The sequence below is a fragment of the Equus asinus genome, chromosome 9, assembly GCF_041296235.1.
Source record: "Equus asinus isolate D_3611 breed Donkey chromosome 9, EquAss-T2T_v2, whole genome shotgun sequence".
Taxonomy (NCBI): Eukaryota; Metazoa; Chordata; class Mammalia; order Perissodactyla; family Equidae; genus Equus; species Equus asinus.
Genome location: NC_091798.1, coordinates 23,682,220 through 23,707,290, shown reverse-complemented (window position 1 = coordinate 23,707,290; position 25,071 = coordinate 23,682,220). Strand labels below are relative to the sequence as shown.

The following is a 25,071-nucleotide window of genomic DNA, read 5'->3' as shown; positions in this document are numbered from 1 at the left end:
TACCTATTTGTATACTTTGAGACTGGAAGATTGTAATAGTTCTAGTGATTTAATCAGGATGCTTTGGCTGTGTGTAACAGAATATCCAATGGAAAGTGGTTTGAACAATAGATTTATTGTACATGGGAAGAGTTCTGGAAGTAGGTGGTGCCCAGGTTGATTGGTTTGGTAGGCTGGGGTCTGGGTCACTTCCCCATGACACTTGCCCCAACTCTGTACTCAGCCATTCTGAAGGATAGGGCTTCACAGACCATGATGAGTTCCATGAGGCATGGAAGATGGGATCCCATACCAAAGATCCTACATGGGGCTGGGTTAAGATAGGCACAGAAATTGAGTGGGACCAGCTGCCTCAGTTCACTTTCCTTTTTACCTGAAACCTTTTCTCAAAAGTATTGACTAAACCCCAGTCCAGACAGTCGGTGCCCTGGGAGCACTGGGCCTAGGCTCAGGTTCCATGGGGATGCGTTGAGAGTGGCCCAAGGGTTGCAGAGCAATTCTAAGGTGAGTACCTGAACTAAAGCCAGACTGAGGGCCAAGAAGACAGGCTGACCAGAGTCACAACCTAGGGGACTGGGGAGGAATGCAGAAATAAGGAGAGAAACTGGGGAGACTGAGGCTGAGCAAACAAGTGCAGAGTGGAGGTAGGAAGTAGTGCCAAGGATCATGCCCTACACTGGATTTAACCCAGACAGGGCTTTTTATGGGACTTCTTTGAGCCGACTCCCTTCAACAGCTACGAAAAAGAGCTGAACTGGTTCAGGCACAAATAGAATAAAGAAATAAATGTGAGAATGTACAACAAGGATGTTTTCCATTCCCATCTTCAAACAGCTGTTCTCAGGGGCTGGGGGTAGGAGGAGTAATGCTTCCTGGATTTTGTTCTTTAAAATGTTCAGAAATAGAACATAGATTATCCACTGCTGGGACATACTACTTTTAATTGACAAATATTTTTTGGTAAAATCTAGGGGGCTATGTTGTACTAAAGCAGTCTCTTATTTTTGAGGCTCTTGATGGAGTATGCAAAGCATTTGCCTATCCATCCTGTAATTGAGCCATACACAGATTCTAGTACTTACTGAAAGAAGTTGCCCTGTGTTTCTTCTTCCTGGAATAAAGTGTTACTTACCACTGTGAACATCTTTCACTGGGTTCATGAACAATGTAGCGGAACTGAGTAATAAACAGAATGCTGTCAAATATATATCTTCCCATAATAGATCCTATACCTTAAAATGCCTACAGGGAATCACTTTTTAAAGTCTATAACACGCAGTAGTTTTGATACGACTGGTTGAGCCGTGCAGAAATGATTAAAAAAAGAGTAATAAATTCAGATTTTACACCAGGCACCGAGCATTAAGCCAAAATGAAACTACCATGCTCAAATCTTCTACAGCTTAGAGCTAATTAGACCTACATTTCCGAATGGCAGGAGCATCATGCAATGCGGCAATTGTTATAATAACTATATTCTCATGGAGTGCCGGGTGGTGATTTACACCAGCGATGCCTGCCAGGGCTAATGGATGTTCTAGGAGGAATTCTCCAGGGCCTCCAGAACAAGAATGAGAATTTTGCCCCTGGGCATCTCTCCCCATTGGATTCCTGGTGATTGTGCTGAGTGCCTGTCAGGGCAGAGATAAAGCCCAGGGGGCAGTAATGTCCCTGTGCATTTTAATTACTACTGAAACAGTGTTTCGGATGCTGACTGCGTTTTATATAGATTTGAGGAGGAGCGTTTGTTCGTACTACCTCTTGGGGTTGTTGGAGGGATAAAGTATGACTGTGTCTGTTGAGTTCTTAGCGTAGTGCCCAGCACATAGTAAGCACTCAATTAATGGTAGCTCTTTTTAAAAATAAATGCTTCATCTATGGGTTGGAATGTATGTTTTATCCTAGATTAACTTTTGGCTCTAAAAGGAGGCACTATTTCAACTGATGCCGGGTGGTTCGTGATTTTAATGTCCTGGATTTCCTCAGAAAATTACATAAGCAGGGGTAATGCAGGGTCTCTGTTGATCCTGGCTGATTTTCCACACTTCTTAGTATTGTTAGCTCCTACCTGAGAAATATAGGCTTGACACAGTGGAAAGTGTGTTTGAACTCTCCAGCCCCCACTCCTTCATGAAGAAAGCCTGTTGTGCTAGTGGGAAGAGCTCCAAATTACCTGGGAAGAGTGCAGCAAGAGCACCAGGCACTTCCTGGGGGCGGGGTGGGGGTGGGAGCATGCAGGAGGCCAGTGGGAGGAGAAGAGGGGATTCCTTACAAATGTCGCCCAAAGGCAGGATCCAAGGAGAAGTTGGTGTGGACTGTCTTCCTGGGAAACCAGATTCCCATACGATGATGACAATGACGATGATGTTATTAGTACTTTCTGAATTCTTTTCAAATTCATTATTCATATCTTAAAATGAAACTCAGATATACTGAACGCTTCATCTCTGCTCAGAACTGAGCCTTTTATATGGGATCTTTTCTAATCCTCCCAATGACCCTGCAATGTGGATATTATTGGCCCCGTTCGTTCTGGATAGGGACCCAGATTTGGTGTAGTTACATGACCCGGCTATTAGGCCACCCAGTTAATGGGTGGACTGGAGTCTAACCCGGTTTTGTCTGACTCAAAAAACCGAGACCTCGCTGCTGTCCCCATATTCCCTGCTGGGAAGTTTGTGAGATTGCATTTGCTCATTGTCCCCAGATGCTCTGAGTTTGTAGTACATGACCTCATACTTTTTGGCTACCCGTCAAAGAATGAATTAATCCTCCGACCGGCCTTGATTGATCCCCTGCCTTGTGCTCAGCACCACACTAGTTAGAGTGGGGCATAAATAAAAAGTATGAGACGGAGTCCCTGGTTTCAAGGGAAGAGCACATGGGAAACCTTTACAGAATAGCACAACATATTGTACAATCAAAGACTAACATGGCCAGCATCACAGCCATGTGCCAGGTACCTCACAGCACCTACTTCCTGCACGCCATTTCAGACACTGATTCTTTAGGGCACTCTTTCCTGATTCTGATTCTGGATGTGATCTCAGTCTCAGAATCCCTCTCAGCACAACATCCTAGGTACAACCATTGGATCTAGTCACCATCTCTCCTATTACAACCTCTTTTGTTGTCACTCAGAGGTGCAGGAGATTGGGGACGACTGGAGGGGTCGGCGAGGGCTTAATGGCAGTGGTGGGTTGAAGCCCAGCTCTCAGGGAGTGGGAGAATTTAGGAGTGGGATTGCAAGAAAGGAGGCTATTCCAGGTGGAAAGAAGCACATTAGCAAAGCCCCTGAGTTGAAAGTGAGGGAGTAGCCTCCTGGGGATGGGCACAAGAGTGACTTTCCCGATGTGGATACTCTTGGGACAGAAAAAAGAGATTGAATAGGACTTTTTTTGACTTGATTTTGACCTATTTATGAACATCATAGCCTATCTCAGAGATAATAAGATAGTAAGAATATTAACTCCTATTTATTGAGGTTATTGTGTCAGTCTTACTGCTACGGCATACATGCATTGTCTTTTTTTATCCTTAGAGCAACCCTGAAAGGTAAGTATTGATGTTCCCATTTTATAGAGGAGAGTAAGTAAAACTTAGAGATGCTAGGTTATACAGCTATTTACATAGCTGGTAGGGAATGTTACTGGAATTCAAAAACATCTTAGAGACTTGACCCAAACATAACTGATAGCGTGGACTTTATCTTCCCCTGCACATGTGCACAGACACATGTACATATAAACACACAATACACACTCACATACAATCTCACATATATAGACTCATACACATGTACCATGTACAGATTTAGCTACACACACACATATATGCACATACATGCACATGCCACACACACGTATATATACACGCACACTTATACCATGTACATGCATATACACACATATGCAGACACGGTATACACACCATTCTTCTGAGAAGAGTCACTACTCATTGATCCCAGGGGTAAGTATATGATGCAGAACAAGCCAATCTGGTTTTCCTCCCAGCATTAGAACCTTGAGCAGAGATTCTTAGATTCAGAAGGAAGTGGAGTCATCTGAAAGCAGTGCTCTTGAGAAAACATCATGAGTGACCAATATTCCTGAGCTGTCTGGTTCTTGTCCTTCTTGTAGTTGGTTAACCAGCTCTTCCTTTTATTCCGCAAGCTGCACAGTAGACTTACAATAATTGCTTTTTTATCCTCGTAAGTCAATTTGTGTTGCTTGCTACCAAAGAGCCCTAATTGATATAAATCATCTCTTTAATTTAGCCAATACCAGCGATGGGGTCCATTTCAGTGAGAATTGTCGCCAGTGAAATGCTGAAGGCAAGGAAGGAACATTTTGTTACAAAACTGTCCAAGGGGTAGGGTCATGATGTAAATGAGGCTGATATATGAGGGCCTTCTAGAATTTACAGTAATAAACCATTTACAGATGGGGGCCAAGACAGAGTGCCCTTATTCTGAATCCATGAATCACAAAGCTGTGGTCTGATGTTAATTTTCTTGGTTGTAGCTTGCCTTATGTTTTCCCCCACCCCTTCCTTTCTGGTACTAATATGATGGCTAGGTAATATATTGCTTCTTCATGCTTCAGTCCTTCAGCAGGTATTTACTGGAGCACTCCACGTAATGGTAGACACCTGGGATACAGAAGTAATTCAAAGTGCAGAAACAGAAATTTAGAGCTGAAAGATACATTGAAAGTGGTGTAATTCAATCATTCCTATTCTTATAGAAAACAGAGGCTCAGAACAGTTCAGTGACTTAAGCAGGGCCACAGAGCATGGTGGTAAGTCTGTATTTTGGGACCTGTGACCTAGGACTTGTCTCCTAGGTCAGTGATATTTATGGTTCCTGATCAGACTCTTACAATGTAGATGGGGAGATGGGGCATGCAAACAGAAAGCAGTTGGCAAACTCGGCCCTGTGTCAAATAACCCTCCTCTTTCTCAACTGAGTAGGTCTGCAGAAACCAAATAACCCAAAACACAAAATTAACAGTGGTTTTCAGCCTAAACTGGAAATTTAGTTTGGAAACGCAGTATGGAAGTCGTTCCATAGCATCACTGGTTACCTCCCTCTTTCATTGCCAAATTGGGGTTTTGAAGGCATCACCCAAGGAGAGAGTAGGATCTGTTGTGCTAATGGTACCCCAATAAACAGCATAAAGTACAGCTCCTTGCTTTTACTGTAGGCACAGGGAACCCCAATAGTTGAGAAAAAGAGATAGGTGCCACGTATTCTGTGGCTTTTGTACATTAATTCTACCTAATAGAGAAATGTGGACCAAAGTAGGTAAAAATCTTGTCATCTCATCAATCAAATAAAGACCCTAGCTTTTAATTACTACCTTAGGCTACTTTGATCTCTGCAGCATAAGATAGAATGGACTATTTCTTCATCCCTGAAATTCAATTTTTCCTTGACTTCTCTGACATGAAAATGACTTGATTTTCCTATTTCTGGTTACTCCCTCTTAATATATGCTCTGTGGGTTCTTTTTCGTCCACTTTCACTTTAAATGTTGGTGTCTTACAAGGTTTTATCCTTTTTTTCTTTTTAAGATCGGCACCTGAGCTAACATCTGTTGTCAATCTCCTTTTTTTTTTCCCCTTCTTCTTCTCCCCAAAGCCTCCCAGTACATAGTTGTATATTCTAGTTGTAGGTCCTTCTGGTTGTGCTATGTGGGACGCTGCCTCAGCACGGCCTGATGAGCGGTGCCATGTCTGCGCCCAGGATCCACACCGGTGAAACCCTGGGCCGCTGAAGTAGAGCACGCGAACTTAACCACTTAGCCACGGGGCCGGCCCCTAAGGTTTTATCTTTGATATATCTCTCTTCTTGGTTTATGGACTCTTCCTGGTCAACTTTATTATGGTGGCCACCTGCTGTTTTGGCCTCCCAGTGTCCATGTCACTCTTCCTTTTGTAAAATCAAATGGATTTATTTTGGTTGAACCAACAAAACCTCTACCACTCTCAGTATACTTGATTCTGGTGTGCTGGTAAATGTTTAACAATCAATATCCAGGGGAAAAGTCATGATTGGTAGCATTTCATTGGTGTAAATACTCCCACCATGGTCACAACCTATTAATTCAACACATATTTACTAAGTACCTAAAATGTTTGAGGAGGTACTGTTTTGGAGGCTGGGGATCCATAAGGTGAATAGAACCAAAATAGCCTCTCTGCTCTTGGCTTTTATCTTCTGTTGGAAGATAGACAATAAATTAATAATTAAATGCATAAATTAAGTAACATGATAATATCAGGTAGTGATAAGTGCTATAAAATAAAGTAGAGCAAAGGTGAAACTAGCGATTGAGGTAGGGAGCTGTCTTAGACAATGTGGCCAGGGAGGTCTTTAGAAACTGACATTTGAGCTGAGACCTGAACGAGGAGAAGCGAACCACGTAAGAGCTGTGGGAACGGCCCCAACTTGCAGCCCTGGAACTTTCAGTGGATCTGTTTGGTCTCTTCTCATGGAGTTACTAACCTTGTGGGATGTCAGCCAGGAGGTGCTGGGTCCATTTTCCCATCTTAAAGGGAGAGAAACATTGAGATAAGAGAGAGAGACTGATTCCTGGTGACTCCTGGTAGTGACACGTGGACATTTGGACATGTGGACATTTGGACATTTTTACTCAGCTGCATCCAATGCCAGCGTATCCTTGCACTTTTTAGATATGTGAGCCAATAAATACCACCTCCTCTTTTTCTGGCCCAGACAGTTTGTGTCTTAATTAATGTCTTAACTAATAGGCATATCTACCTCTATGTCTTCAAATGCTACTTATATGTAAATGATTCAAAAATCTCTCTCTGTAGGTTGGATCTGATTCCAAACTTAAGACACATGTATGCAGCTACCTACTAGGTATCTTCACCTGCAGGTTTTTGCACACAGCACAAATGTAATATGTATAAATTTCAATTCATCACCATTCCTCCCCAAACTGCTCATTCCACTTTCTATTTCTCTCTCATTCTGTACTCCTTCCTCTTGTGCAAACTCCTTAACAAATTAACCATTAATTCCCATGGAATAAGGCTTATAAATGTCTTAGAAAACTCTCTTCTCTTTATTCCCACTCCCCAAGCTAAGGTGCTTTTTTCTCACCTAGATTACAAGTCTTTTTCTGTGTCTCTCTGAATCCGTTCTTCTCACCCTTTAGTTTTAGTTTCCACTGTGCGGCCAGAGTAGACATTCTCTTTTTTACATTAGGAAGTTTATTTAATAGTAAATGTTAATGGTAAATGACTTTAAACCTTGTATCTAGTTAGGATTCTCCAAAGAAACAGAACCACTAGGAGGAACGAGTAGGAGTCTATTTACATATATCTATGTGCATATATTTGTGTGTGTACATATACATGCATATATATACAATATACAATAAGAGATTTATTTTAGTAGAAATGTTGTGGTTTTTTTTGAGGAAGATTAGCCCTGAGCTAACTACTGCCAATCCTCCTCTTTTTGCTGAGGAAGACTGGCCCTGAGCTAACATCCATGCCCATCTTCCTGTACGTTATATGTGGGACGCCTACCACAGCATGCTTTTGCCGAGCGGTGCCATGTCCACACCCGGGATCTGAACTGGTGAACCCTGGCTGCTGAGAAGTGGAATGTGTGTACTTAACTGCTGCGCCACCGGGCTGGCCCCTCTTGTCTTTTTGATAATAGCCATTTAACAGGTGTGAGATGATATCTCATTGTGGTTTTGATTCCATTTTCCTGATGATTAGTGATGTTGCACATCTTTTCATATACCTATTGGCCATTTGTACGTCTTCTTTACTTTGAGGAGGAGGAAGAGAAGAAGAAGAAAAAAGAAGATTGGCAACAGATGTTAGCTCAGGTGCCAATCAAAAAAACAACAAAAGAATCCTCTGAGAATGAAGTCAGGGAACCAACATTTTTGACAACAGGCATCCTGATAATTCTCTTACACATGAAACTATGCATTGGACCCTCAGCTGCCTCAACTTGCCTTCTCAAGGAACTACTGAAATCATCCAGGAATTCTCAAGGTCTGGAGGTAGCCAGTTCTGTAATGCCTCGTCTTGGTCTGTGATGGTTAATTTTATGTGTCACCTTGGCTAGGCTGTGGTGTGCAGTTGTTTTGTCAACCCTAGCTTACATGTTGTTGTATATTCCAGTTGTAGGTTCTTCTGGTTGTGCTATATGGAATGCTGCCTCAACGTGGCTTGATGAGCAGAGCCATGTCTGCGCCCGGGATCCGAACCAGTGAAACCCTGGGCCGCCAAAGCAGAGTGTGCCAACTTAATCGCTCGGCCACGGGGCTGTCCCCTCTCAGAGGATTCTTATCTCCAAGGCTTAAGGTGAGTATTAAGTTAATTTTGTGGGTCTTCACCAAGATTTAAAAAAAACAAAAGAATTAAAAGACTATAGAATGTATCAGAGGGCATCTCATGTGGTAAAAGTGAGTATTGTTTCAGTGAAAACTTTGTTTCCCTCATGAGTGTGTGCATGAGGGGACTGGGGCATGTTGTAAAATGTGTTTCTAACTGTGGGGCAGAGTCAAGGTCAAAAAAAGTTTGAAAACTTCCAGTGAGGGATATTGTCAGTATTCACCCTTGTGACATGATATGGCAAGTGACTCTTTCTTCTTTAGCTACACGGACTTTTATTGCTATTGACAGCTCCATCCATCCTTCCTTGGGCAACTTTTTCATCTTCTGGTCTCGGCGAGTCCCGTGGTTATGGAGTAATGAAAGGTTAAGGCAGAGAGGGTACAAAATGAGGGTACGAAATCCCCATTTCAACAAGCCCCAGCATCCTCTTCCTACCCACCAGTTCCTCCTCCCCTTTCCCTGGACTCCCTCTTTGCAATTTGTACAACTTTCTGTTGCTTGTTCTGCAGGGACAGCAGAAGCCTGAAGTCAGATGTAGGGTCAAGCGCCCCGCAGAGCAGATGGCAATAGCAAAATGTGCTTTAATAACTCCCAGTTCCCAAGCAGCTCTGGGAACCAAGCGCCAGATTTCCAGCTCCTGTTGCTCCCCGGCTTCCCAGCCTGAGGGAAGACCCGACTGGTGGCTTTGAATATCCATCAACAAATAATAAATAATAATAATAACCTGCCTGCTGCGGGCTTGTTGGAGCCAGGGAGGCTGGGTTTGCTGACGCTTTTTTGCTTCTTAACACAACCTCAAAGTCAATTTTAAGCAGAAAACATAGCAGCTTTGCAGTGCAGGAATTTCTCCCTGCCGCTGTCCTTGAGTCGGATTCCCAGGGTCAGAACCCATCTGGGTGAAATTATGAAATGGGTGGTGTGTCCATGGTGACCTGGAATTCTCAGATTTACAGTTTTTCTCTCCCCTCCGATGTGCCCTGTTTCAGATTCCACACTGTTTTTTAAACGTCCCCACTCTCCTCTTTTCTTCCAGGTGATGGGCTGGAAAAGACCTAGATTGAGTAAAGGAGTCCTGAGATGTGAGGGGGTGTCCTTTCAGAAAGACTTGCCCTCGAGAATGATTAAGATCTTGGGCTTCGGGGTCAGAATTCCTTGGTTTGAATGTGAATTTCTGCTCTTCTACATGTGTGTGTGACCTTGAGCATATTACTCAACTTCTCTGAGCCTCAATCCCTCATCCACAGAGCAAGGATAATATTAGTAGTAGTAACTATAATAGGTAATATTTATTTAGTGGTGCTTATGTGCCAGGCAGTCCTCTTAGTGATTTACCTGCCTTATCCCCTGGAATCCTCATAAGAACCCTAGGAGGGAGGTAATGTAATTGTCTTTGGCTTACAGATGAGGACACTGAGGCAGAGAGCGGTTAAGGAGGGCGCCCCAGGCCACACAGCTGCTGAGTTGGGGACCAGGTTTACTCACACCACGGAGCCTCTGCTCCACATCTGCCAGATGCTAAGTGGCAGTAAGCATGGCCAGGCTTCCTTAACATCCAGGCTCTGGGACAGTGGAAATTTCCCTTTAGGATTTTGATTAGCCCAAAGTAAACATTTTTAATTCCAAATTTTCAGGTCCAGGGAGATTGTTGGTGTAGATAATTACCCTAACACCATGCAAAGCTGCCATGGCAACTGGTCCCTGCTCATCTCAGCCCTGTACCTGAGAGCCAGGCGTGGGCTTTGCCTCTCCCAAATGTCAGTGCATTGACGAGAGAGACCCTGTGTTCCGAGATTCTTTACAGCACCCAGCATGTTGAAAAGCTTATCCTCAATGTCCAGAGTTTTAAATCCTCAGCATGATGAATGGCCTCTTCTGGAGGGCCCTGGCTCCTAAGTCCTTCCTTCTAGATCTGTGTAAAGCATGGCCTACCCATGGCAATTCTTTTTAAACTGCAATTACTCTGGGTTGGAGAAAACTTTGAGACATCAATTCCTTATGGTGCCTTCATTTGTCAGGTTACTTTCCTCTCAATTGTGAGGAGCCGGGTCCCTCTGCACCCAGGTGGAGGGGAGGTTGGAGTTTGACATTGACCATCCAAGTTTGCTTTGGGTCAGCTACGCTGGGCTGGCCTGGACTATGGACTCTATCTGCAAAACTGCTCTGAGGGGTGGCAGGAGATGATATTTCTTTTTTTGCTCATGGTCAAAGACTGAGGGGGCCCTCCTATATTTTTGACAAGCTGGGAGCTGGCATGGGGATCTTGCATTTGCTGTTTTCCACACTGTCTGCCACCCCATTGCTCACTTCTGGACTTCTCAGAGATGAATAATTTAGCTGGCATAGGAATAAAAGTCCTAAACTCTCATCTCACTTCATTTGGGATTCACATTTAGCAGCTCGAGGTAGAAGGGGACAGGAAGAGTGACTGAGAGAGAAGGTAAACCCATGATATGCCACAGCTTTATGCCCTTCCTCATGAAGGAAGTTTGCCAGTGCCAGGCACGAAATGGCCCAAACCCTACCCGTGGGAAGCACATTTCAATAGGACTCCTGGAAAATGATTCAGTCACACTCACTCCTAATCCGATTTAATGATCCTATTTTGATAGCATTACGTATTTATTTGCTGGTTAGGAGGAAAACCACCACCTCACAAGGTCTCCCTGCAGGTGCTCTAAAAACAGGGCTACCGGGGAGCCCCTCTTCCTTGCTCCATTCCGGGGGTTAGGGCTTTAATGTGAGAAGGTGGCCTTCAGACGGGCTGCGATGTTTGAAAGGGCAGAGATCAGGCAGGCGGGTGGCAGTGCTAAAAGTTCTAAACAAGCCAGCTGGGGCGGGAGCGTGGTCGTGAGGGAACATTATCTGGTGTGATTCTTTGTTTTCACGGCATCACCTCCTATTCCTCAGACCAACAGAATCACCAAGCTGTAAACGGCACACCTTACAAATCAGGGTGCCCTGACGTGGCTGGAGCGTTCATTACCAGCCGTAAAGGCACGCCAGCAAGAGAGGTTGCTGTTCTGTAGCCCAATTTTCCATCGCAATAACCCAATTAACTGGTGTGTGTGTTTGTTTTACAAAGCTCCAAGCTACAATAAACCATACAGATACGTGGGCTGCAGAAAGCTCTGTAATTAGGACAAGGTGTACAAATTAAACTACTCTTTTTAAACTTCAAACCCGCTAACTTCTGACATACTGTACTGCTGGGGCCTCTGGGAGTGAACCCAATTAACATCTTAGTATTTTATAAGCATCGTTTTAATTGCATTTGTATGCAATCTTCTCTCCAAGTGCCTTTCAAGGTGCTAGTCCTTGTTCAGCTTTTATTACTTTGGTGATTTAAATCTTCTCTCTCGGAGGTTCCCGTTAATAATGACGACTGCTACTTCAAATGCTGGTCCAACATAAAACTCGTCTCTCAAAAGAATTATGCTTTAAAACAGTTACATTTAACTTTATTATTACATTTTTAGTTTTTTTCTCTGTTTGAACATTATGCCTTTAAACGTTTTATCAACCTGTCAGCTCTTGTAATGGCTGGCAAAGCGATTTCTTTAGGAGCTGGGATGATGGTTTTCCCCCTGCTCCCCTCCTCTGCTCACCTTTAGTCTGGAGTAAAGGTGTTTCATGCCCTTGGATGCCATGGTGATGAAGGAGTATTTGAATGAGCAAATTTGCATTTTTTAAGTTTCCTCTTGGGTTTCCAAGCATCTTGGTCTACATTTTGAAGCTGAGACTTAGGGTGAGGCAAGTGAGGCATTTTCCTCCTATGCAAAACTTAAGGGGGCACCAAAAAACACAGGGATCAAGATAAGTAACATTTTAATGCAACATTAAAAAAATAAAATCATTAAAATATGACTCACAGACCAGCTACCAGTTATTTTAACCCATCTTTTTGGAGCCGGGGCCTGAGTTAGGGTGAGGCAAGGGATGCAGCATTGTAAAAGTGCAGACTTGGTTCCTGTTTTTATTTAGAATTCGGATATTTTCTCCACTTTGGATTTTTTGGCATTCATTTCTATTTTTGAAAATTACTGTATTAAATATAAATATTAAATACTGTATTATATATTTTGATTCCTGAGTTTTTGGTGCCCCCTTAAATTTTGCACATGGGTGAGTGTCTCCTTCACCTCCCCCTTGTCTGGACGCCGCTATAAATCTAAGTGCAAGGAAGACTTTAAAAGGAATGTAAACATCTGAAAAAGTCCCAAAGGAAAGTTTTCACCCAGTGATTCAAACATATAGGGAAAAACTCAGCCCCAAGCATATTTCTTTCTAAGTATGCTGTGCATGGAAGTCCTCACTTTCTACTTAGAAGCACCAAACCAGTGGCAATACCTGAGTCTATGGGAACAACCGAATGACAGACTCTTCTTCATAACCCTAGCCCACAAAAGCAAAGTGTGTCCGTAATTTTCCTTTCGTGCTTCTTACTGCAAGAAGGAGTTAGGAAAAGCGAGTACTAATGTTGTGCTCAATTAGGATTTCTGTTATCTGGATAAAAATATACAGTCTTGAGCAGACAGTGAGATCCTCCTGGAATATTTTAAACCTTTTTGCTTGATTGAGTGTCTTGTCAAACAAAACTGGCAGCCTCTCTCCCAGAGCTGCCTGAATCTATGCAGATATGATTTCTATCATGCCTTTATTATGTGTAGTCTGTAATAAGGATGAGCACATATAAATCATCTCTGGGTGGCAGTTAGGATGCAATACTCAAAGGAGAAAGAGATTTCTGCTTTCAAATGTCTAGTGATTCCAGATATTATATTGCAGGTCTCTCCTGAACTGCACAATCTTCAATTCTACTCAAGCCCTTCTGTGGAAGAATGAGACTTTTATATCTTTCTTTGCAAGAATCACTAGCGAGATAAGAATTGTGTCACTAAGACCAGCGCACTGTATCTTTTTGGCTAGTGTGATATCAAAGTTGCATTTGCACAGAGGGTCCTTCTGTAGCTTGATTCAAGAGGCTAGTCTTGAGAGATGGTGGGGAGTCCTCAGGTTTTGGGTCTGCTTTGCTTTCCTAGGGCAGAGCCTCAGAGTAGGGAGGCATCAAAACTCGGTTGATCTGAATCTGCAACAAGGACAGAGTGCACTTTTGGTGACATTTCAAAGGGTCATTCTTTTCCCTGAATCAGGAACTGGGTCATAAATATCTCAACCTCCTCTCTATGACACAAATCATAATTTGGCAGGGGAAAAAAAAAACCCAACAGTATCACAAATCAAAAAGCCAGACCTTGCTACTATTTTACTGTTAAAATCTATTGAGCACGTATTATGTGCCTAGTGTTAAGCATCTCCTTATATTATTTCATTTAATCTTCTGTAGACCACAACAATGCGGGTACTAGTAAAATACCAATTGGACAGATAAGAGAAGGGTGAGTAAGTTTTACTATGAGCCTGCCATCACAAGTTTAGTAGATTATGGGCCAGGATTTAAATCCAGGCACACTGGCGCCTGATCTGACTTATCCACGCTGTTTTCACGTACTGCATGGTCTGGGGTCAGCTGAGCTCTCAGATCTCAGGAAGATCAGGCCAAGAGTGAAATAGCTGGCTTGGAAATCAAAGCAAATAGGTGGTTTAGAGAGTTTCAGGATCCCACTAGAGTTGCTGTTAAAAGGCATTCTACAGGAATTCTTTGATTGGGCTGTGGTGTGTGTGTGTGTATGAATTGAGGGTGTCAGAGGTGACAGGGAGTGGGGTAAATCCCAGACGCATTGTGAAGTCACATTTGTCTTTGGGACCCCCAACTCTCTGGTCTGCAGTTTACTTTCCCTTTCAGTGCCTTCTCTTCCTCTCTCCAGGAGCCTTGGATTTGACTGCTGTATGTCCACCATCTCATGGTGCAGCATACATAGAAAATGAGAAATGAGAATTTCAAATGGGGGGTTTGACTGCCCTTGTGTCTGCTGCCCAGCTGCCTGGGGGCTGAGGAGGCTCAGGATCATGCACGCCTATAACGGAAGCCCTGTACCAGACCGTGAGCACCGTGAGACCATGGGGCCATGTATCTCTGTGCCTGGCACAGTTGTTGACTGGATAAATCACTAGATTCACTCCTGGTGCAAAGGTAGACATTGGGATAAAATAATTCCCGCCAAGTTGCTAGAGATTTACCCAGTAAATATACACACGTAAGACTGCCCTACATTTTGGAAACATTAGCTCTTGAGAATAGGAGATCTTTTGCGGCAATGGACTTTTCCCAGCACCTGCCATCATGCTGAATGGCATCTTTGCCCTGCAGTGAGAGTGAGAGGTGAAGACTAGTATGCCTCAGGGAGACGGAGGAGTAAGATAAGGAAGGAGGCTTGGGGAGAGAGCAAAGAACAGAGAGAAGACAAAAAGACAGGAAGAGAGGAGCGTTTCAGGACTGGAGTCTTTTTTAATGGGACTGAGGGGGAATGGTTGTCTGAACAAACCCAGGAAGTTGCTGTGACGTGCACTCTTTTCTACCTTATCTGCAGGCAGCTCCGGCCAGATAAGGGGTGTCACTGTGATTTCTCAGCCTTGGCTGTTATGGCTGTGTGGTTGTCCAACTCCCAGCCCTGAGTGTCTGTGTACGGGCTTCCCTGGATTTTCTCAGAAATCCAAATGGTTGGCGCAAGGATTCAGACAGACTTTAGAAACTGAGCTGCTGAGAGTTGAGAGCCCAGCTGGTAAGGTGTGTGCCTTGCCATAGCTTGGTGGAAAAAGCATTGCTCTATAAGGGTCCCAAGATCATCTTCATCTGTAAACTGGCGATGGTAATTTCTTCCCAGCCTACCTTCCAGAATTGACAAAGATGATCCAATCTCCATAAAAGTGCTTTGAACACTGTAAAGTCTATGCAGGCATAAGACATTAGTATGCTTTAAGGAGGCAACATAATTTCAAATTGGGAAGGGAAGCCTGTGTAGAGGTCAAGCTGGTCTACCCTTTTGTCTCAATGCAGGTGATTTGCCCTTAAGTGATTTGATACTATGGATTGCAAATCCTCCTCTGAAGCTCCCTAGGGAGCTTCACAGCCTCATTCAGGCTTGCAATTGGGAAGTTATTCACACTTAACCTAAAATTTGCCTGTTGCAGTAGGAGCTCTTACCTTTTTACTTCTAATATAGATGGACACAAGCTAGTCTACATCATCCATAGTAGCATGTCCCTATACACGCTTAAAGACTACTCAGAGTGCCTCCCATGGGATTCTTTTCCTTTGAGCAGGGGCCACTGCTCTAGGAGGTCCTTTTAATTCACTTCCCAATTTCATTTTCTTCCCTTCCATCATTTGGGCTGTTCCTTGTGGAAGTTGAGGTTGCAAGCCCTCAGGACACACCTAGGCCACTTCGAGGTACAGTTGAGTGGTTCCTGTGGGCATCAGTTGGTGATGGAGGAGGGGTGGGGAATTCTGGGCCACTGTGTTGCTGACTGTTGACCTAAGAGAGTCCTAGTGGCAGTCCCTGGCCAGATTTAGCCCTGCCTTTGGCAGCTGGAAGCCTATGGCAGGTGAGACTTGCTGAGAAGATCCACTTTTCTAGCTTGATGCAGACAGACTCTGGGGCATGGCCCAGATAGGCTAAACTCAGAGTATGCTGACATTTGCACATGGACAACATTTAATGCGTGATTCAGTAATTGCTCAGATGGCAGCCTGAAGTCAGCAAAACAATGCTGGAGAAACAAACGGAATTCCAGGGTGCTAGTTCTAGCCTTTGACAAACAGTGTGACTTGGGCAAGTGACTTGGCCTCTCTCAGCCTCAACTTCCTGATCTGTAAAATGAGGATCATAGCTACTTCACTGGATGCCACGTGAAGACCAGAACTCATGTATGTGAAAATGTGGAGGACAATTTAATTTGCAAATTATATGAGATGATTATTATTTTCTTTTATTAACGTTATCTTTCACCTCACTAAACAAACTTCTCTATCTCCTTGGGAAAAAACAAAGGAAAGCATAAATTTTCAGGACTCTAAGTGGCCAAAAAAAGTCATTGTGTCAGATTTCCGATTCAGTACCCGAAACCCCCACCAAGCTGGGCCATTGCCTTTCCATGTGGAGACCCTGGAGCTTGGCGAAGTTTCCTTGTCTGGCTGGGCCTGGAAGGATCAGGCTGGTTGAGGTGCCCATGCCAGAAGGAGATGGAGCAATGATTCATCACTAGTGTTCTGAGTGTTAGGCCAAACTAGTTGAGGGTTCATTGTCTTGGAAACTCTCTGAGGCTACAGAAATGGATCTGACACTGGCCCTGCACCCAAGAACCTTCCAGAGTTTAATCATTTCTTCATTCAACAGACATTTATTATGCTACTGTGTATTAGACACTGTGCTAATTTCCAGGATACAGTGATAAACAAGACAGATATTGTCTCTGCTCCTGTGGAAGCTACACTCTGAATGGCTCTGGATGGGCTTTAGGGCATTGATGAATTTCCTGAAATTAGATACAAAATTACTTGTGTTTGTGCAGTTTTTTTTTGTCCTTGGGGAATGTGTTTGTATCTTTGATAGGATTTTCAAAGGGGCCCAGGACTCCTCCAGAAAGGTTAAGAACCATAGTCTGGTGGGAAAGATAAGCTAGTCACATGAAACAGTAACTACAAGGCAGGAAGTGTCTTGTTGTAGAGAGTACACTGTGGATATACAAAAGAGGGAGTGATTCTTGTCAGCTGGGCTGTTTGGGGAAGGCTAAGTGGGCAAGGATGTATTTGACCTGATCCTTGAAAGCTGGGAGAGCGCAGTTTAGTTCCTCTTTATTACATAACATGTGGAGAAACCATTCAGATCATAGTATGTGAATAGTGCCTGTTGGAATTGAGCAGTGCACAGCCTGTGCAGCCATATATGGCAACCCTGACTTAGTTGGGGGAGAGAAATCATCCTTGTGTTGGTGAGTTATGGCTCTCTTGATCAAGTTATCCCAGCCACGTCTTTGTCATTATCACGCCAATAGACTAGAAAGACCAATAGGAGAAACATCAAAGAGAAACTCAGTAATATCACTGCTTGTGGGGCAACCTCCGTGTGCAAATAGGATCAATTTTCTTATTTTTCCATTTAATTACTTGAAATCCTTACATGCCTTATTAAAGAAGGCTCAGAGTCTCCTGCTTCTCCTTGAATTATCCAAAACCTCAGGGCTTGCTTACTTAGCCCAAAGGGTGGTCTGTCTTTATGGGACACTCGCTGAGGAGGGAATTGGAGCATGGTCAATCTTCTAGTGATGTGGTTTCTCACTGGCCCGTGATGTGACTGAGAAAGCATAGTTCTGCCCCATTCTTGGGCAAGGCTTCAGCTCAAGTCCGGTCACGACTGCACTAGAGTCTCAGGCTCACTCGGCTCACCTTCACTTGCTCTAGCATCACTGTCAACAGTGTCATTGGTTAAGGGCTAACTTCAAAGTCCACTCCTTCACCAGCCCAGAACATTGATCCTGCTTTCTCCCCTCTGGCTCCCTCCCCTGGGGTGGGGCTGCTTCCTTCTCAACCCCTCAAAAGGCAGAATGTCTCATTACATCCTTGTCTGAGAACAGTCACATACTCTCACGATATCCCCTTTATGAAGAAAGTTCCCTTCGGGGATTATACTGTGATGCAGCTGGGAACTTTTGCTGAAGAAAAAGAAACTTAGCCCAAGCTCAGTCTCTGGTAAGCAGTCGTCCGATGGGCTCCCTCTCTACGAACAGATCTTATGGTTACGGTAGTGCAATGGGAAGATCGTGAGCTTTAGAGTGGGAATCTGGATTTGGGTGCTGCATCAGATCTGTGACCTCGGGCAGTTTATTCAACTCTCTCTGAGCTTCAGTCTCTTCTGCTCTGAAATCTTTATATATTGCCACCTCAGAGGGTTGCTATGCAGGTTAAATAAGATGATGCATATAAAGCACTTAGCACTGTGCCTGGCATAGAAGTAGTACTCAAAAACTTTATCTAGAAGTAGTACCAGAGGTGAAGAAGAAAAGAAGGAAGAAAAAGAAAGAAAACTGGGCAGGTAGCTAGAATGGAGGGGGCTGTGGCAGATAGACGGCTAAGATCCAAGATCACCCGACTCTACTCCTGTTTTATGCATCAGCAGCCTCCCCCCTCCCATTCCTTCTTTTCTTCAAAAGCAGAAAAAATTGTAACCGGGGCTTTCCTCCAACTCCAGGAAGCATGGGTGCCATCTTTTCCCCAGGAGCTTTTACTTCCCAGCTTTCTCAGTGGGTGGGATTCCTTTGATACCCTGAGCTAACTGTGAGGCCCCAGCCTCCAGGCAGCCTAGGCACATCCCCTGTGTTCTCCCGGCTAGGCCTGCCCTGGGAGCCACCCACTCAGCTTCTCACAGCTGGTCCTTCCTGCTTGTGCCTTGGAGGCATTGGTGACCTTGGGCCCACTTTCCGTTAACCCTGTTCTGCCAAGGCTCATTGCAGGGGGAAAGGGAGATCTTCCCAGAAGCCTTGGGCCCTCCAGTGAGGTGTCCTGTGGGACTAGGGCCTTTGGCCAAGGGATGGCCCCAGAAACTTAGCAACAAGAGTCAGGCTTGTGCTCTGTGCTCTGGCTGCCTCCCCTGACCACGCCCCCAGCAGCGACCTCGGCTGTGCTTCACTGAAACTTGGTAGTTGCGTATTGAGCTCTTCTTGGCACCCACTGGGCAAAAAAGTGACATGCTGTGGCTGTGAGCTTCCCAGGAAAGGACAGAGGGACCCAGAATGCTCTGCGCCTCTCTAGGGGCTGGCAAGCTGGACTCAAGCAGGGTGCTATCTTGCACCCTGAATCTAATTCTGGGCATGGCATTGCTTGGGGCCTCTGTTTCTCCTGGGGTCTACGCAGACCCCACGATAATTAAAAAGTATTTCCAGCATGTTTAGGGTGGGGAGGAGAGGCACCGTCCCTCTCCCTCACTTTCACATCGACATTAGGTCTACCACCTAGGAGTTGTGTTAACTTGAGCAAATTACCTCTCTTCGCAATAGGTTTCCCCATCTGTAAAGTGGCAATAGTAATGGTGGTTGTGATAAGACAATGCTGGTAAGCCCTTGACACAGTGCCTGGCAGGTAGTATATGCTCAGTAAAGATTTGTTGCTATGATTATTATTTGCTTGAATAGCTCTTTTAATTTCCCAAAGCTTCACACACCTCTTACTTAAAATTTCAAGCCTCATGGAACCTCTTTGCAGGAAATCAATCCCATTTGACAGTTGAAGAAACGGAGGCACAGAGAAGTAGGGTGACTTGACTGACATTGATAGCCAGGGTCAAGTCAGATCTCCTGATTTCCAGGGGTGCCCTCTCCTGGAACCAAGAGAATAAATTGCAGGATTTTACCATCTCCAGGCACAGTCCATTCTCCAAGTTCCCTATATGTTGAATCACTAATACTAATAATAGCACCAGTAATTATGATCTCATTTAATCCTTACAACAACCCTGTGAGCTAGGTATTATTGTTCTCCCCATTTTTCTGATGGGAATATTGAGGTTTGGATGAGTTAAGTAACTTGTCTGAGGTCACACAGCTAGAAAGTGGTAGGACTGCAATTTGAGTCTAGATCTTATCGTCTCCAGAGCTGAGCTCTCAATGACTTCTAGGTTCTCTCATATTGATTCACATGGAGCTTTTTCCTCCAGGTGATAAATACCTATCCCAAAGTTTCCCAGAAGCTGGTCCAGGCCTGCCTGCCAAGAGGGAGGAGGAAGAGGGAGCTGGGGAGTTGCAAACTGAGTTGGAACAGAAGAACCTGAACGAGGCTCAGTGCCTCTGTTTGAAGTTAAGAGGCAAATGTCTCTCCCTGATCAGCCCCATGAGTCAGCCACGTATGAGGTTGTGGCATGTTGGAAAGCCTTTGAGAAAAGTTATCTATTCTGTTGTAGTTGACCTTCTCCAGGGCTCATGATCCAGCGGACCCTTGCATGTCCCCTCACCTGCAATGGCTGAGGGATAAGTCTTCAGCAAACACTCCTTGCCTCTTGCTGCATCAGGTGGATGGAAATTTCCAGTGTTTAGCCATAACCTGGAGTTAGGTGTCATCAGCTGACTCCAAGGGGGAAAATTCTACATGGAGAAACACCAGGGATAAATTCAGTGGGACTGGACCTATGGATGCATAGGTAATGGATAGCTGGAGCTTCTGTGTCAGGAAGTTGCAAAAAAGGGGCCTGTGCTGAAAGCCCTTGGAGCAGATCACATAACTGTGTTCGGGCATCAGGATCATTACAGCATGTCTCCTAACCCAGCCTTCTAGTTACGTTCAAGGAAGAAACACATGGCTCCTGCCCAAGGCTTGCATTACAAAGTCTTATGACTGGAAGGGACTTTAGAGGTTTTCTAATCCAGCATATAGATCATATTCATCTTTCCACTCCCCAATCCTGTGTGCAGAGCAATGGCAGACATTACTAATTGATGGTAGTGTTCTCTCTGGAAAGGCCTAGATGTAGCCTCAGATCCCTTTAACACCTAGTGGTCCAAGCAATATGGAGTTGGCCCAGGACTTGAACTTTTAGCTTAGTTCTCTTCATATGGTTCCTTCTTGAGTCTGAGGGAATGGGAGACTTGGGGAATCCTGCCTGGGAAGTATAGGCATTTCTGTCTTTATTGGATGTCACTAGGGGCAACCTGAGCTCTTGGAAAGGACACTAGATCAGGAGACATGATGTCTGGGTCTAGTCTTGATGCTTCCACAAAGATGCTGAGTGATGTTAGGCAAGGCATAAGCTCCTTGGATCTCAGTTTGCCTCATCTTTGAAATGAAAGGCTTGAGAGGACTACATGATTGCCACGGACCTTCTTTCAGACCTGTGGCTTTGGCATGTTTTGGTATGTCAAGATATGTCATGGTGATATATGTTCTTTGCTCCTAGGAGTAGTATCTATATGCCCTATGTCACCAAGGGCAGACATGTGACAATCATACTGCCACTTCCCACTCCCAGTAGCTTCTTCCCAAGGCCAGTAACTTACACTGGCAAAGTAGACTCTGTGAGGACTCGGTCTTAGATTTGTTCTCATCTATTTTGGCATGGGGGTCTAGGCAGTCACTGCCAATTGATCAAGGTTTGTAAGGGAAAGAAAAACTTTGCCATCTGTCATGGGCTGAGTTGTGACCCTCCAAAAAAAATTCATGTTGAAGTCTGAACCCCCAGCACCTCAGAATGTGACCATATTTGGAGATAGGGTCTTTACAGAGGTGGTTAAATAAAAATGAGGTCATTAGAATGGGCCCTAATCTAATACAATTGGAGTCCTTATAAGAAGAGGAAACTCGGACAGAAGCTCGTACAGGGGGAAGATAACATGAAGATGCAGGGAGAAGATGGTCATCCGTAAGCCAAGGGGAGAGAGCTAGAACAGATCCTTCCCTCATGGCCTTCAGAGATAGTTACCCTGCCAATACCTTGATCTTGGACTTCACCTCCAGAACTAGGAGAAAAATAAATTTCTGTTGTTGAAGTCACCCAGTGTGTGATATTTTATAATGGCAGCCCTATAAAACTCACACTCCATCCTTTGCCTACACGGAGTCTGGCAGGAGAGAAGCAAACAAAAATACGAAATAATCAGAGTGTTCACTTTGCCCTCATTGCCACCGTAGAAGGCTGACCTTGAAGACCTGGTGAAGTTGGGGTTTTATTGCAAGAAGCTAGGTATGTAGAACCTGGAGACCTATTGCCCTAATTCTTTGGGCTTGGGTGAGTCCTTGAATTTTCCTGGACCCCGTGTCCTCATCCGTAGAGTGAGACATTTAGATCGGAGCAAATGTTCTCAAACTCCTTCTTAAGCTTCAAAATTCTTTATTCAAACAAAATCATAAGCAAAAACTTAAGAAATAAAACCTAGATAAACATGAAACTGTTCTGATAGAGGTAGAAGTGAGGCTCTTGGGCCTGTCTTCTCTCCTCCATCCCCTGGACCCTGAGCATAGCTACAATGACTAAAACCCCATCCCAGATCAGATGTTTTGCAAGCCCAAGAGTCTAACGTTCGAGTCTGTTGGGCTGGGGGACCCTTAAGAGAGGAGTGTCTCTTAATCAACTTAGCATAGTGCCAGGTACGCAGCAGGCACTCAATAAATATGAAAGGAAGGAAGGAGGAAGAAATGATAGAAAAAGGAAAGAGCAGCAGATATTGCCACAGATTCTGGGGGCCTGGGCAGCTCCGTGGATAGCCTGAAGATGTTTTGTTTGCTTTGGAAAAGTCACCTGGAGCTCACTAGCATCAGGCAGAGCCTTTTGCCTCACCTAGAACTTTCTTGCCTTTTCTAGGAACTAAGGCCACAAACTGAAACTAAATCAGGCACTGGAGAAACCGAGGTGAGTGGAAATGGACTGAGATCTCCAACGAGGCCAAAGGGTTAAATCGCTATTTCAGGCAAGCTGGGGTTTGACTGGCTGAGGGAGTGAAGAAGAGAAGTTGGGAGCCTGGAAGCCAGGAACCTGGGAGGTTGGTTTTCTTGTTGGCTCCTAGCTAAGGGTTTGACATTTCACCTGCTAGATGGCGCTGTCCTCTAAGGAAAGAGCCAGCTCTGCTCTAACGGGCTCCGTCAAGGAAATAGGAACAACTGAAGTTGAAAAGAATTGACGAGCAAGAAGTAGAAGGGATGGAAGACAGCCCTTTCCCCAGCAGCAATGTCTCCTTTTGTGGTGGTTCTGGTTCTTTTTATAGATTTTATTTTGCAGTGTGGGTGTTTTATACATTACATCTGAAAAGTCACAGGGCCTTTTGCTCTGAACAAAAGTGAATAAGAAATACGTGTTTGCGTGTGCATGCATGTGTGCGCTCATGTGTGTGTGTGTGTGTGTGTGTGTGTGTATTGGGAAGAAGGGGCAGGTCCCACCCCAAGGCTGCAATTTACAAATGACATGTCCCAGCCTTGATCTTTGGCCTGGGCTTAAACAAGATCAGTGGGAAAAAGAAGCAGTCAGTCCTTTCTCCATACTGCCTGCCAAGCTGGAGCCTTGCACTCCTGTGGCTTTACTCTGAAGCCTTCTATCTCAGCTCCAAACTGCAGGGGCAAACTGCATGGAGGGACTGAGACTCCCTTTCCCCGGGGCAATGTTAGTGTTAGACTGACGTGCTGGCTCCCAGTCTGCATGCGAAATCAGGGACGCAGCCTGCAAGTACTCCCACTCTATCAGCAGCCAGAAGGAAGGAAAACAAAGATAAAGGGGGGATGGAAACCAGGAGGGGCTCCAAGGGGAGGGAGAGGAGGGCTGAGGAAAGACAGGAGACAAGGGAACAAAGACCAGAGGTGAAAGGTGAAGGGGTTGGGGAAGGGCAAGAGGGATACATGGGACCAGGTGTCCAGAAAGAAAGGGAAGGGCCGCGGAGAGGAGCCGTGGTGGAGGAGAGAGGATGGACCAACGGGGGAAATGGGAAGAGGAGGAAGCTGGAGTGGAGCTTTCAAGTCTGTGCTAAAGCCAGGAAACTTAAAAGGCAGGGGAAGGAGGCTCTGCCAGGCAAACAGGAAAACAGAGGGAGAGGAAGTCTAGTAATTAGAGAAAACCTGACCAAGGGCCTGAAAGGAGGGGAAAACCACTGTGATGGAGAAGTTGCAGAAAAGCGAGGCAGGAGATAGTGGCAAGGGAGCTTTGAAGCAGGAGCATGGAAGCAAGCGAGGCAGAGAGGAGAGCCGGGCTAAGAAAGGGGAAAAAAGCAGGGAGATGGAACAAGCAAAATACAACACAAGCGAGAGTGAGGGAACAGAGAAAGAACCATTAAAAGAATGCTTACCTTACAGTCGTAAAAACTGGAATGTGTGTGTTTTGGCCTGCGGCCATCGTCCAGGAAACACAGTGTGGCTTTTAAGCAAATTGTGGAGTGGTTGGGTCCACACATTAGTAGCCTGCCCTAGTCTGCTGCTTTGAAACGCAACTGCTCTGAGCTGCCCACTTGTTGGCTGGCAGCCTGCTGTTGGGGACATCACATGGAACCTGCTGTCCGCACCGAGGGTCACCCCTGCTTGATTTCTGTTGCTCTAAGTTCAGAGGCACCAGCCTCTCCTCCAGGGCAGTTGCTTCCCTTCGTGGGCCACAAGTTGAGATATGTATCTTGCAGGATGACCTGCTTGCCGTGTCTTGAATCAGTGGTCTTTTTGAGGGTGTTTCTTGGTGGGACAGGGGCAGAGGCTCTAGGAGGGTGGAGGAGGAGATGTGTTAAAGGCAGTGCTGGATGGAGATTAAGGGAAGTGCCCCTGGAGTCTGGTGTCCACAATTCGGTTCCTAGTTTTACCATTTTACTGTGTAAACTATCATATCTTCCTTAGTCTCTCTGAACCTTAGCTACTCATCTGTAAAATTGCACTCATAATAACACCTATCTCATAGGGTCCCAATGAGGCTTAAATGAGATGATCCATGTGTCTAGTGGAGTGGCTAGCTCATTTTAATGCTCACTAAATGTTAGCTGTCCTTCTTTGTGTTATTACTGAAGACCAGATAACTGTGTGTGTCTATGCATGTGACTTTTGTGTGTTTGGGGGGATCAGTTCTTGAAGGCAAAGTGAGGGGCTTCGATTTGGAGGTATTTTAGCAAGGGAATGATCTGTGCAAATCGTTGTTTGCAAAGATAGATTCAGCAGTGACGTCGGGGGAGTAGGGGTGACCATTTTGGTGACCAGAGCATGCATGAAATAGTGGGGAGGGAGGTGAAAAAAATTTAAAGGGTATTTTGAGAGGCAGCTCAAACCCAAAGAACTTTATGATT

The 25,071-nt window shown here is 44.9% G+C and overlaps 1 long non-coding RNA gene across 1 annotated transcript in view; it reads left to right on the top strand.

Moving 5' to 3' along the window:
- Window positions 1-25,071, top strand: part of LOC139046144 (uncharacterized) — a 211,528-nt gene that overhangs the window by 181,273 nt on the left and 5,184 nt on the right. Inside the window, exons 4-5 of the long non-coding RNA XR_011505744.1 lie at window positions 8,176-8,358; window positions 22,632-22,679. This is a non-coding gene — a long non-coding RNA (uncharacterized lncRNA). The remainder of the gene's footprint in view (window positions 1-8,175; window positions 8,359-22,631; window positions 22,680-25,071) is intronic.